Source organism: Pseudonaja textilis, chromosome Z (genome assembly GCF_049901715.1).
Source record: "Pseudonaja textilis isolate UNSWEBS1 chromosome Z, rPseTex1.2, whole genome shotgun sequence".
Lineage (NCBI taxonomy): Eukaryota > Metazoa > Chordata > Lepidosauria > Squamata > Elapidae > Pseudonaja > Pseudonaja textilis.
In genome coordinates this window covers 82,740,797-82,754,771 of record NC_142008.1, presented here as the reverse complement: position 1 = coordinate 82,754,771, position 13,975 = coordinate 82,740,797, and the positions used below count along the sequence as shown (strand labels likewise).

The window sequence follows — 13,975 nt, the reverse complement described above, 5'->3', positions numbered from 1 at the left end:
TCTTGCTACCTTTCCTTTATACTTCCAATGGCAATCTTTATGATAAACAAGCTGCACAGCCAATCAATCCATAATATAAACATGTGTATATATTAACACTTCCACAGATTAACCATCTAGATCTACAGTATTTTTAAACAATTTGTAGTATTTATGATGATCTTTCTATCATTTTTATTTTTAGAGAACATTTATAACACTGATTACATTTCTGTTTGAAATACAATACTTGTCGGGCTCTACATCTTACCAGTGTTCAGAGCCAGACATTACAGCTTGGCAGCTGCTCTGGACTCATGACTGCCAATGACGTTTTACAGCCTTAGAGCTGTAAACCTCCGATCCCCATGTCAGGCTCACGGAGTCAGCTGCAGAGTGAGGGAGTGTGCGGGTAACATTTCACAGCTTCAGGGTTGTGTATCTCAGAGCTCACTTGCAGCATCAGCGTAGAGCCCACAATGTCAGTTTTGGAGTGGGGGAGGGCTGCAGCTTTCTTGACAGCCTCGGGGCTCTGAAACTTTACAACCGTGTGCATATATATCCCCCAAATTAAGCTCAACAGGAAGAAATTGGGCCATATGGGAGAAGGAGACGTTTCCAGTCCGATGGGCACTACTTACTGGAGACATTTGCTAGAGGGTAGTTCACATCCTTTGGAGCTGTGGACAGATCACAAGAATTTGGAAGTCTTGCAAAATCCAAGAAGATTGTCTCTAAAGCAGGTTCCATGGGCGTTGTATTTCAGACATTTTAATTTTGTTTTGAAATACATTCCTGCTGGAGAAAACTTTATGGTGGATGGCCTATCAAGGCTGTGTAATCATGAAGAGGTGATACAATCACTTATTCCCTGTAACGATCATATAAACTCATTACGAACAACGATTCTCGCAACAAACCTTCCAGCAGTACTAGTGAAAGATCCATGGCTGTCTGTAAATAGTGCTCAGGTTACAATGAAAAATGGATTAGCTTGGTGAGGGAAAAAGATGTATGTACCAGAAATACTACAGTCTATAGTATTATAATGTTGTCATGATACCAGACAGGCAGATCACTACAACTTCCTCAAAACCTTACATTTAGCTAGAAGACAGTCTTGGTGGCCATCCATAGGAATGGATATTGAAAAATATGTGAAAGGATGTTCTGTGTCTGCAACCATGAAAATCAGAATTGGAAAGCCTTCGGAATGATTATAAATGGTAGCAGAACCCACAAGACCATGGGAAGATATTGGAATGGACTTCATAGTAAATCTACCAGAAAACCAAGGATTATTTGGACAGTAATTGATTTGTTTTCAAAACAAGCTCATTTTATTCCTTGTAAAGGATTACCATTGGCAAAATGATTAGCTGCTTTGAGAAATGATTAGCTACATTTAAAAAAAGTATATCGGTTGCATGGAGTACCCAAATGAATAATCTCAGATAGAGGAGTCCAATTCACCACTCGATTCTAGAAGGAATTTATTCAGCTTATTGGCTCGTCACAAGGACTAAGTACTTTGTACCATCCATGTACTAATGGAGCGGCAGAAAGAACTAATGCCACTATCGAGCAATATTTATGATGCTCTATAACTTATCAGCAAACAAATTGGGTTGAGACATTATCATTTGCTAAAGTAGTGTATAATAATACTGTTCATAACAGTACCGCATATACTCCTTTTCACATAGTGAATGGGATGGAATTTATTCCTATTCCAGAATGGCCACATGTGGCTAACAAACCAACCACAGCCACTAAATGGATTGGAGATATACAAACTCAATGGACAGCGGTTAAAAGTGCATTGACCAAGGCAACAGAAATGTATAAAAATATGCAGACAAGAAATGGTCTGAACAGACCTTATTAGAAGTAGGAAAATGGGTATATCTATCTACAAAATATATTAACTTGGGGTTACCAGGTAAAAAACTAGGCCCAAAATATATTTGTCCCTTTCAGATACTTCAAGTGATTAATCCAGTTATTGCTCATTTACACTTACCATAAAAGATTACATCCTAATTTTCACAGTAGCCTGCTTAAGCCTGCTGACATGACACAATTCAAACCTCACTTAAAATACCCAGGACCTATTAGAGATAATTACTATGAAGTAGAGAACATCCTTGATTCCTGTTGACAATGAGGGGTCCTACAATACCTGGTACATTGGTAAGGATATCCAGTAACAGATGCTTCGTGGGTGGTTTCTGCAGACGTGTCAGCCCCACAATTACAAAGACTATTTCATCGGCAACATCCTACTAAGGTGGGGAGAAGGGACGAAAACTATTGTAAGAATGTTTTTAATTCTGTTAATTGCCTTCCAGGCTGGAAACATGGTAGAGGGGGCGGCATGTCGGGCTCTACATCTTACCAGCATTCTGGAGCCTGACATTACAACTTGGCAGCCACTCTGGACTTGCAGCGATGGCTGCTGCTGATGTTTTACAGGCCTGGGGCTGTGAATCCCCAATCTGTAGTTTGATCCCAACATTACAGCTTGGCAGCCACTCCGGACTCACAGACTGCTGATGACATTTTACAGCCTTACAGCTGTAAACCTCCAATCCTCATCTCGGGTTCGCAGCGTCAGCTGCGGAGTGAGGGAGGGCTGTGGATGACATTTCACAACTTCAGGGTTGTGTATCTCAGAAGTCACTCGCAGCGTCAGCGTAGAGCCCGCAATGTCAGTTTCGGCATGGGGGAGGGCTGCAGCCTCCTTGACAGCCTCAGGGCTCCAAATCTACAGGCAGGTGCTGTTTTGAACTGTGGAGCTATGGGCAATTTCAGTTTTAATGGGTGTGAGGTGGATTGATAATTGTTTGGGATACTAATGAGGCATGGTGGAGTGAGGAAAGTAATATTAGCCTAGGCGTGGCTTAATTAGGCAAGGGGTGGTGGCATGGATAATTAGGTAATGGGTGGATTAGAGTGGGGTGGATGCTACGTAATTAGGCAGGGGTGTATGAAACATTACTGGGAGTTAACTATTTTCAACACTGACTTTTCACGGTTATTCGTTGTTGAAGCTCTTAGCCACAATTGGCGATACAGCAATAAATTCTACAACTGCAAGGGTGAGTAGCCTGATTTATTGATTAAAAGATCCAGTTCTTGGCAGAGACCGACAATACTGTTCCCATACAAATCTCAGAAAAGCTTCTTACAACATTTTTTCACTTCAGAGTCGTTTTATCTTTTATTTTGAATTCATTTCATTACCACTAAGTCAAGTTATAAGTACCTGGAGGTCCTTTATTTTATTGTATAGTTTATAAAATAATTTTTATTTCTATCAAAATTACTTTACATTTTCTCTGCCTCTTTTATTTTATAATTTGTAATTATTCCTCACTTTCTTTCATTACATTATTTAACTAGCTTTTTCTATCTTTTTCCTGTATAACTTCTTCTCATTTTTACTCATCCACAGTCTTTCATTTTGACATGCCAACAAGCATCTTTCTTCATATTTTCTGTGGCACCTAGTAACATAATAATATTTACTGTGTTGTAAGAAGTTACTATACCCTCTTTCCTTATATCTACTTTTCATTCTCTTGGGAGATTAACTTATTGCTTAATACATTTTCATATAGATCTTATATTTTCTTTTCTTGTAGACATTCTACATTCACTCTAGTTCTTTTCACTCTTCAGCTTTTCTTTCATGTCCATCATATCTCAAGATCCTGTTCATGGCATTTTCCCCACTCTTGACAGTATTAAACAATGGCCGCTTCTCATATTCAGAATCTTAAATTATGTACTTGAAATAAACAGCTTATTCTGATGCTCACCAATTACCATTTTAATTCATTTTTGGATCTCCAAATGATCTTGTTATTAGGTAAAGGTAAAGGTTCCCCTCGCACACACGTGCTAGTTGTTTCCGGCTTGGGGGCAGTGCTCATCTCCGTTACAAAGCCGAAGAGCCAGCACTGTCCGAAGACTTCTCTATGGTCAGTGGCTGGCATGAGTAAACGCCAAAGGCACACGGAACGCTATAACCTTCTCACCAAAGTGGTTCCTATTTTTCTACTGCATTTTTACACGCTTTTGAACTGCTAGGTTGGCAGAAGCTGGGACAAGTGACAGGAGCTCATTCCGTTTTGCGGCACTAAGGATTCGAACCACTGAACTGATCAACAAGCTGAGCATCTTAGCCACTGAGTTGCAGTTAAATTTAAGATGGTGATGATGATGACTATCTATCAGTATGCAAGCCTTTATTATTTATTCATTTATTAAAAAACATTTATATGGCTGCCCAAGTCACCCTTTAAGACTTTGGGCTGCTTACAGGGATAAAACCCCAATACAAAAATCTATAACCCCTCCACTTTTCCTGGCAATAGATCAGATAATCCACACATCACTCTTGGGTCTCGAGGCCTGTTGGCAGAACCATGTCTTCAGGCCTTTGCAAAAAGGTGTCAGTATAGGGGCGGTTGAGAGCGATTAGCTCTTTCACCTCATTACTCAGGCCTTGTTGGGGCCAACCATATGGTGGCAGAGAGAGGAAGATGAGCATAAGGAGGGGTCTCCCCTCCTTCCCCTATTGGAGTCTTGGAGGAGAGGCTGGACTGCAGAGTGAGGAGGTTGGAGGAGATGAGTAGCTGAAACCGGCCTCAGAACAGCAATTATCGGCTGCATGGGATGCCAAGAAGGATCATCTCAGACCAAGAGTTCAGTTTACTGTGAAGTTCTGGAGGGAGTTCGTTAAGTTAATTGTGTCATCTCAATCAGCTTAGCTCCGCCTTCCCTATGAGTACAAACAGAGCCACAGAATGAGTTAACACAATGATAGAACAATACCTGAGGTGCTATGTTAACTATTAGCAATCTAACTGGGCAGATCTCCTGCCATTTGCTGAAGTTGCCTTCAATAATTCAATGCGTAGTAATAAGGGACTCACCCCCTTTAAAATAGCAGGGTGGAATCTGTCCCATGCCAGAATACCCATGGGAACCCCACCCTCAGTGAGCCTAACAGAATGGGTGGGTTCCTTACAAAGTGCGTGGGGGGAATGTAAAATGAGCACTGGCTAACGCAACAGAAATGCAGAAGGCGCAGGCAGATAAGAGACAGTCACCCCATTGGGGAAGTCTACCTCTATACAAAATATTTGAAATTGAAACTACCCTGTAAGAAGCTGGGTCCGAAGTTCATAGGACCTTTCCCAATAGTAAAAATAATAAACCCAGTGACAGTAGAATTGAAATTGCCACATTTGTTAGAGAAAGTGCACCCAGTGTTTCACTGTAGTCCACTCAAGGCCACTAGCAAAGTTAGCTCCAACTCCAATAGTGGTGGAGGGGGAAACCCACTATGAAGTCAAGAGGGTCCTGGATTCCAAGATAAACTTCAACTCCTAGTCCAGTGGAAAGGGTATCCACTAGCAGAGGCTAGATGGATGAAGGCAAGGGATATGAAAGCAGACCGTTAATAAAAAAAATTCCATAAGAAGTACCCCCAGAAACCAGGAAGCCCTCCCCCAAGTCAGGGGGAACCCAGCCACCACTAATGTGTGTTTATGCTTGATGTTTTCCAGGTGTTTCTCATTAAGGGGATCCAACAGTCAACTTAGAAACAGATCGGGCCTGTCACAGCCAATTTTCTCCATTTCTCAACTTGACACACTTTGGAGGAAAGAGGGAGCTTTGGAATTTCAGACCAGACGTCAACAACTTCCTATCTTATGGGAACCAAGGTCATTCCAACAGGTGCTGACCAGGGACTGGAAGAGGTTACCAAGGAAACTCCAGAACACCTAATTGGATAACGTGACCTGTGACAAGGTGAGAGGGAGCTGTCTAATCTTTAATTGTACTGAAAGTGCGGGAAATAGCCAGAGCTGATTTTAAGATCATCTGTACTGAAATGATGTTTTCAATAAAGTAGTTCTTTGTAGAAATTTAAAGTCTCGGAGGAGTGACTCATCTGGGTTTGTCAATCAGAACCTTGACAGGTCATACATATGGGCTACACATATATGCTTGCAAAAACCACACTGTCTGCTGCATTTTGCCCACCAGTTGAAGCTTTCAGATACATTTCAAATTTCATGGATAGTGCACGATATAACTATTATTTTAGCCAAAAGACGTGTATTTTCTATAAAGAAATATTTGTACATAAATGTTTGCTTCAAGTAGTGTTTCAATATTGTCTATCAGAAAGTTGGGATTTTTAGAAAATTGTTCACTTATATTTAGAAAATTTTAGAAAATTAAGTTCACTTTCTTATTCTCTATAATTACACTCATAACTGAAGATCTGAACACTAGAACGTAGAACAATGATCCATTACTTTCCACAAGTCTGGAGGTCTGTTTGTCATATTTCTCATAATATGGTTTATTTTGCAGGCAATGTTCATTTTGTAGCCAAATATCATGGATAAAAGATAATCTCCTTCAGAAATAAGTACAACTCTGTTAATGTACCTTTACAATAAAATAAAATTAGCTTTTCTGTTTGGTTTATCTGACAGGGCTGGCATCAATTTTGCAAATCTGAAGATACAAGTTCCTGATATTACTTTTAACCATTTGAACCAATTAGGGCAAATCCTTCCCAAAGGGGCTTGCCTAATTGTTTCCTAGGTGGCAGCTTTCCCACTTGTCCTACCAAGGTGATGCACGCATATCATCACATCATCTTTACATTCTGACTACAGAGAATTATAAAATTATAACATTCCTTCTATAATATTCTATAATATTTTTACATTTAATTATTAGAGTTAAAAACTAACTTTGTTCATAGGGCATGGAGAAGAATAAAATTCAATGGAAACATTCTCTTCTTAGAGTCTTAGATCCTTATTTTAAAAAAACCTCCAACTCTAAAAACTCTGGAAAGTTGACCAATTAAAAATAAAACAAATATGTGGGTCAACATCAAGAGAAGTACAAGAAGTCAGTCGAGTATCAAATAGTCAAATATACAACTAAATTAGTCACCGTTGAAATAAAAATAAAGGTTTCTCTTGTTGTGCATGACTCTAGGGGCAGTGCTCATCTCTATTTCTTAGCCAAGGGAGCCTGCATTTTCCGAAGACATTTCTGTGGTCATACCAAGGTGCAGAGAATGCTTTATCTTCCCACTCAAGTGGTACCTATTTATCTACTCAATTGGCATGCTTCAAACTGTTAGGTTGTCAGGACCAGGAGCAAATAATGGGAGTGCACCCCATCACGCGGCGCTCAGGTCTCAAACCCAGTTTGACAGCTTTCCAGAAGACAAGCTAAGTGTCTATAATTGCTGAACTATCCCACCACTGAAATAGGATTTTTAAAATGATTTTAATGATACCTGATACAAATCTGGAAACAAAGTATTTCAAAACAAGGGGCTTCTATAGAGAGAGGTTGCTTTTGGGCCAACGTTTCCTATCATGGGACAGGTCCTTCAGCAATTTCTCTGCCTGAATTTATGCTCTGGACCAGGGGTTGCCAACCTTTTGGACCTCAGGAACCACCAAACTCATAATTTTAAATCCCGCGGACCACTAATATGAATTTTGACTGATGGTGGCTTGCAGACATTGGTGGGAGAGATAGATAGATATCAAGATCCGATCTAACCTTGGAGGGCTGGTGGTGATGTTCTCTGTCTCTCTCTCTCACACACACAGAGGTCCCTGACACACCCCTACCCCCTCCAAAGCAGCCACATTCCTAACCTGCTTTTCAGCCCCATTCTGAGGGAGGAGAGAAAGGGGGGGAGGGGAAGAGAGAGAAGGGGGGGGAATGGATCTCATCTAATCTCGGAGGGCTGGTGGTGACGCTCTTCTCTCTCTCTCTCTCTCTCACACACACACACACACACAGACAGACACACACACACATCCTTCAAGGCAGCTACATTCCTAATGTGCTTTTCAGCTTTATTCTCAGGGGGAAAGAGAGAGAGAGAGAGAGAGAGAGAGAGAGAGAGAGAGAGAGGCGGTATCCTGCAATCCCAAGTAAAGATCAATCGATCGGTAGGAAAACAGGGTGGGGGATTTTCCTGCAGACTTCTTTTGGGATTTTCCCAGGGTTTCTGTCTGCAGAGACCCTGGGAAAATCCCCAAAAAAGTCTGCAGGAAAATTCCCCATCCTGTTTTCCTACCAATCGATCATTCTTTACCATTTCCAGCTCTGTTCTCCGGGGTGGGGTGGGGGTGGTGGAGACTTTTGACTTCATGCAAGGAAAGCAGCAGAAGTCTTTCTTTCTCTCTCCCAAACTCCAGAAATAAGTCTTTGCCAGCATATCCTCTTGGAACAGGATGCCTTACAGGGTCCCAAGACTTATTTCTGGTGGGGTTTGGGGGAGAGAAAAAAAGACTTTTGTTGCTTTCCTTCCATGCAGCCAAAAGCAGAAGAAAGTAGAGGAAAGAGGCAGCCCAGCGGCCAAACAAGGTGCATGGAGCGAATGGGGCAAGTTCCCCTCCTCCATCCTTTCCTCCCTCCCCTCACTACCTCTTGCTGCTTGCAATGAAAGTGATGCAAGCCTTTGTGTTCCTGCAGCCCGTATGGGTGGTACAGCCTTGTGTTCCCACGCAGCCTGGATTAATGGCTTTGGGGGTGACATTTCTCTGTGGACCTCCAAAATTTTCTCGTGGACCACAAGTGGGCCGCGGTCCATCAGTTGGTGACCACTGCTCTGGACAGATGCCATTCAAGCTTTTAACAAACACTTTGAGTTGGGCTCAGAAGCTAATTGGGGGCCAGCACATCAAATGGTTTTCTTTTACTGCAGTGTTTGTCATCTTGACTACACCAATTTTATAATTACTGGTTTTTGTGTTTCACATTTTTTCTTACTGTTTTTGAGCTGATCTATAAATAAAATGTCTTGTTTTGTTGCCAATGCAATGTCAGTTGTTCAAGATTTCCAGATTAGGAAACAAACTCCATAAGAAGGCTAGAACAAGGTTTTATTGAGCTAGGCAATAATATTAGAATCTTGCAAGACTGATTGTATTTTTCCTCCTCCCCCCCTTTTATATCTCAAGTCAGTCAGAGAGGAGCCAGAGCAAGGCTCTTCCTAATATTATTTACCAGGACTTAAAAAATGCTTCAACCATTTGTTTCTGTAACAGTTTCTGCATATTTCCCTCCATGTTTCTGTATATGCAGAAACCAATTCTCTGGTTTGCTAACCAGAATATTCTGCACCTATTGTAGTTTTCTATTTTCTCCTAAAACAGTCTGTATGAATTTTCTACCTTTTTGAAATAGTTTAGGTTTGTTGTATGATGTCTATTGGAGTATTATTATTTATCTTGTTTTGTATATTGTGAGCCACCCAGATTCAGGCAGAATCAAATCAAATGTTAGACCTGCCATTCTGTTTCAAGTTATTTTAATGTTAAAAATCTCATTTTTTATTTTAAATGTTAAAATACTTTTATTCTGAGAAAATTTAGGATCATAAAATATATAGTTCTTTGTGCTTTATAAATGTTAGACAAATGTGGTTTTAGATTATAGCAAACTGCTGAAGTGGAAGTAGACACAGTTGATATTGAAACTTCACAGTTAAGAGTCTGTTTTGTATCAGAATAATCTCAGATTGTGTTTTTTTTAATTTTAATTGGTTTGTGTAGCTGACCATCTCAAACAAGAGGGCTTACAAGAATTAATATGGAGAAAAACTCATACCACATGCAGAGGTGGACTGCACATACTTTAACAGTTTGCTGAAAATGTGAGATTGATTTCCAGGAAAGCAACAAACAAGGAACTGAGGAATGGACTAGTGCCTTGAAATTCATTTCTGGAAATAGGGGAGTACTTGGAATTGCCTGCAGCGCTCCCAGAAGGTGCTTCCCATGATGAGATTGTAAAGCACAAAGAGAGCTTGGAGAATCAGCTTTACCCGGGTTTAGCAGTACAGAACCTTCAAAGGGATCCTGGGATCACCTACTTCCTTCTCTCAATCACTCCTGGAAATGGCTTATAAACTGCTTTTTAAATATGGATGTCAAGTTTTCATTATACTGAACGATTCTTCTACTTTTTTAAGTGAAAGACGTTTCATGCGATTTTAAGAACTTAAAAGACTGATAAGAACTTAAAAAGGAGATTAGAACATTGATATTGGAACATTATAAGCAGACTAACAGGCCAGATTGACCAGAAATAAGATTTAAAAACTGCAGATTACAGAGAAAAATATGATAAGAGGAGATCTTGAAAGCTGGTTACAACAGGCAATAAGAAAAACTACAGATAATTAAGAGAAGAGACCTATTAATAAAGAATGGAGAGAAGTTAACTCTGGAAGAATTAAAGGATATTTGGCAACAATGTATTTAGAACTTTTTCTTAAGATTGACTACTACTGTATAATTGAATTTAAAAGGGAGATGGAGGATACAACTGAGAATCAGTCTGTTTTGTATTTAAAAAGACAGGCTACAAGAATGATAGTGACATAGATGTTACATGGAACTTACACATGAAACTGGCTGATGTTTTAATAGCTGAAAGGAACACACAAATAATAAATCAGAAGAATGATTTGGATGTGTGGATTTTTCAATTCAGAAGAATGACTTGGACAACTTTCTGGGTTTGGACTTATAAAAGAGATATATTATACTTATGAAGAGTTCCTATGACATGATAAAAAGAGAATGAAAATAAATAAACATTTTGACATTACTTAAAAGGAATAAACATCAATACACATTTTTTATTGAATAAGTTTTAATGATCATGCAGGAAAGAAAAGAAATACTTTGAGATATTTTCATTGTATTTTTATAGAAAATGATAAGTTACTATGTAAAGGAAAGAAAAAGAATATGAGATTGATTTACTTGTTTAAGATTAATATACAAATATATACATTTATTGTACTCGTCTAGATGAAGTAGAGAGTAATTTTGATATATTTCTTTATATATCTTATTTTTATCTTATATTTTCCCTGTTCCTCTTTCTTTTCTTTGTACTTTTCATTTTTTATATTTTTTCTCTTATATTAATTTTTATCTTTGTAGTTTTAAACTTAAATAAAAATTATTATATATAAAAAAGAAAACCACTGAAAAATCAAAGAAAGCCAATGCATCCTGAGTCTGCTGAAAGTCATTCATCAGGATTAATCAATGCTGTCTCAGTGCTATAAACGGGCGTAAGTCTTGACTAAAAACGGTTCAGATAATTTGTTTTCCTGAGGGCCCTCTGTAACTATAAGGCATTTACATCTCAACAACCTTCCTTAAAAAGACAAGATTGGAAACTGGATCAAAACTGTCTCCATTCACTGGGTCTAGTAACAACCTCTCAAGGAAGGGATAGCTCACCCTCTCCTTCAACAAAGATGCACCTACCTTCTCCTGCTGAGAAGCATTCATAAATACATGGACCCAACCACTTGCCCTATGCTAGGATTCCCTAAGGCATAAAAAGGGACAGGGATCTAAGATCCAGTTGGGCAAGCTCAAAGCTCTGAGGACCCTGTCCATTTCATCAGGGTCAGCAGGTCTGAACTCTCCCCAGGTAACTGGGTATGACTATGCCTCAGGTAACTTACACAGAACTTGTACAATTGCATTCCAATTCCAAAAAAATCTGAGCAACTTTATATAATAGAATAATCTTCACAGCAGCCCTACAAGATTTCTGGCAGTGTTTCCTTGGTCCAGGCTGTCATAGACTTACATGTTAACATCACACTATCTCTCATTTATTTTTTCTAATATTTCAGATATTTTAATCACTGTTAGATTTGTTTTATTCCACTTTTTCATTCAGGAGCTTAAGGTGATATAGATAGCACTCCCTTCTTTTTACTTTTCTCCACACACAAAAAAAATCCTGTGAAGTAAGTTGGATCCAGAGTGACTGCCCCAAGATTTCACTGCGAACTTCTGTTAAAAGTGAACTAGAACTTGGTGCTAGTCCAACTTCTTACTTATATATACATTTAAAATCAAGAATCAAATACAAATTGTGCAAAACACTGTTAAATCCTTATGAGAACTTGTACTGTCTACAGTGTTATGTTGAATCAGTCTGTAATAGTTAAGAAATATATGATTGTGACCAAAAAATCAAGAAGTACAGTTGCATTTTGGTTAAAATCAAGTATATATACCTAATCATTAATTCTTTGTGAAACCTAAATTGTTATTCATTCTATATAAAACCTCAACATATATTTTAGCCCATTACTCTTATATATTTTAGCTATATGCTCACCTCACCCAGATTTTTCCCCTTACATCAAACAAGCAATAAAATGAAGAAAACTTGTTTTTTTTCCTGCAAAACCAGAGATAACACAGTTATCTAAATGTATTTCTCTCATAACTATAAAATCATATTATAAACAGCTGAAATGCAAAACCATATACATAATTATGGAAACCAGAGGTGGTATAATGATCCAATTCTTAACATTCTGTAAGTCATGCATTATATTTTCAATACTACTGGAAACAGCTATGCATGCTTAGTACAAATGCATTTTATACCAATGTACACATTGGTGAAAATTGAAAATATTTTTATTATCTTCTTCAATCTCCAAATTCCATTCATCAAATAGGTATGATCAATTTGCATTGGGTTTTAAAAACCTACACAATTTGAAGTCCTTTCAGTACTGTAGACTATAACGTATTAAGTTTTAATACAACTATTCTAAAATCACTGGATTCATGAAACCTGGTTCTGAATAAGCTTGCATATTTCTCTGAAAGGATCTTAAATTAAAATACAGATTTCTTTAAAATATTTAGTTGATTTTAACTTAATGATATTTTAAAAGGGTAATAAATACTCCTCAGTTATAACTGAATTATCTTTTCTGCATTGGAAATTTTGGCATTGTTTTAATTAGGAAGCCAAAAAGGAAAAATGTTAGAAATGTTCATCTTCTATAATATTTGTTAACAAAATACATACCAGCACACATGCAAAATACTAAATTTTCTAGAAGAATTAAAATTAACTTTAATTTAAATTCTAAGTTACTTACATAATTGCAAGCAGATACCACGAATACAATCATCTGTGTTGGCCCATGCTATTTTCCAGAATTCACAAGCTGTGGCTTTGTTCCATGTTGTTCCAAAATAAGGATAATTTATTATCTTCTGTAAGTCACACTGAAAATCACGGAAATCTTTCTTTTTAAACTACCCTAAAGACAACTTCTCACTGTACTATTTGAGTACTGTTAAATTGTCACTAAGTTGCAAAGTGTCATATATGTTAAGGCATAAGACTGTTAGTGATCTGAATCTGCAGTGAAAAAGCCTATTTCCAATTCAGAACAGGGAAAACAGGAAAAATAAAAAAAAAGGCTTCATGGAATGAAATGGTCAAAAAGAACATTATCACATAAACCTGCTACTGATGGAGAGAAGGGGGAGAAAAATCCCACAAGTTTCAAATGCCCCAGGCAAGTTTCAAAGGAAATGAGAAGGGGGAGGGAAGAAGGATTTCTCTGTACCGTCAAAGAGTTCACTGTGCAAATCAGAACAGGGAATTGAGTTGTTAAAACTGTCCAGCCCTGGCTGAAGATATCTTTCCAATATGAATTTGACATATTCTTTCCACTGACTGGAAGGAAGTTTGCTCCCTCCTTGCTTTTTCTTTTCACGGATTAATGGTGCTTTTTTCAGCAGTAGCTCTATAAATTTCTGAATTTCTAGGCGTGCTTCTCAGGACGATCAGCAATACTAAATAAAGCTAAGTAATACAGAAATTTGCTTTTCATGCTGTAAAAAAGCGCTTAGTTAATTTTCAAATTACAATAAAAAGAGCTTCCGAATAAAAAGGATGTCAAATACCTTATGTAAAATTAGGCAGAACAAAGCACATTGATAATTTATTTCTTTCAAAACTATAGGTTATTTTTGAGCTAGTATACCATAGTTATCTCCAAACAGAATCTAGATCAGGGGTGTCAAACTCAATTTCATTGAGGGCTGCATTAGGGTTGTGATTGACCTTGGTGGGC

The 13,975-nt window shown here is 38.2% G+C and overlaps 1 protein-coding gene across 2 annotated transcripts in view; it reads right to left on the bottom strand.

The window, feature by feature from the left end:
• CSGALNACT1 (chondroitin sulfate N-acetylgalactosaminyltransferase 1) overlaps nt 1–13,975 on the bottom strand; it is a 42,608-nt gene that overhangs the window by 23,916 nt on the left and 4,717 nt on the right. The window contains exon 1 of one of the 2 annotated variants that reach the window (XM_026717371.2): nt 12,989–13,483. The exons of the other annotated variant lie outside the window; for it this stretch is intronic. The gene's annotated coding sequence lies outside the window, so the exon portion shown is untranslated. Of the gene's footprint in view, nt 1–12,988; nt 13,484–13,975 lie in introns of those variants that run through there. 2 annotated transcript variants of the gene reach the window in all.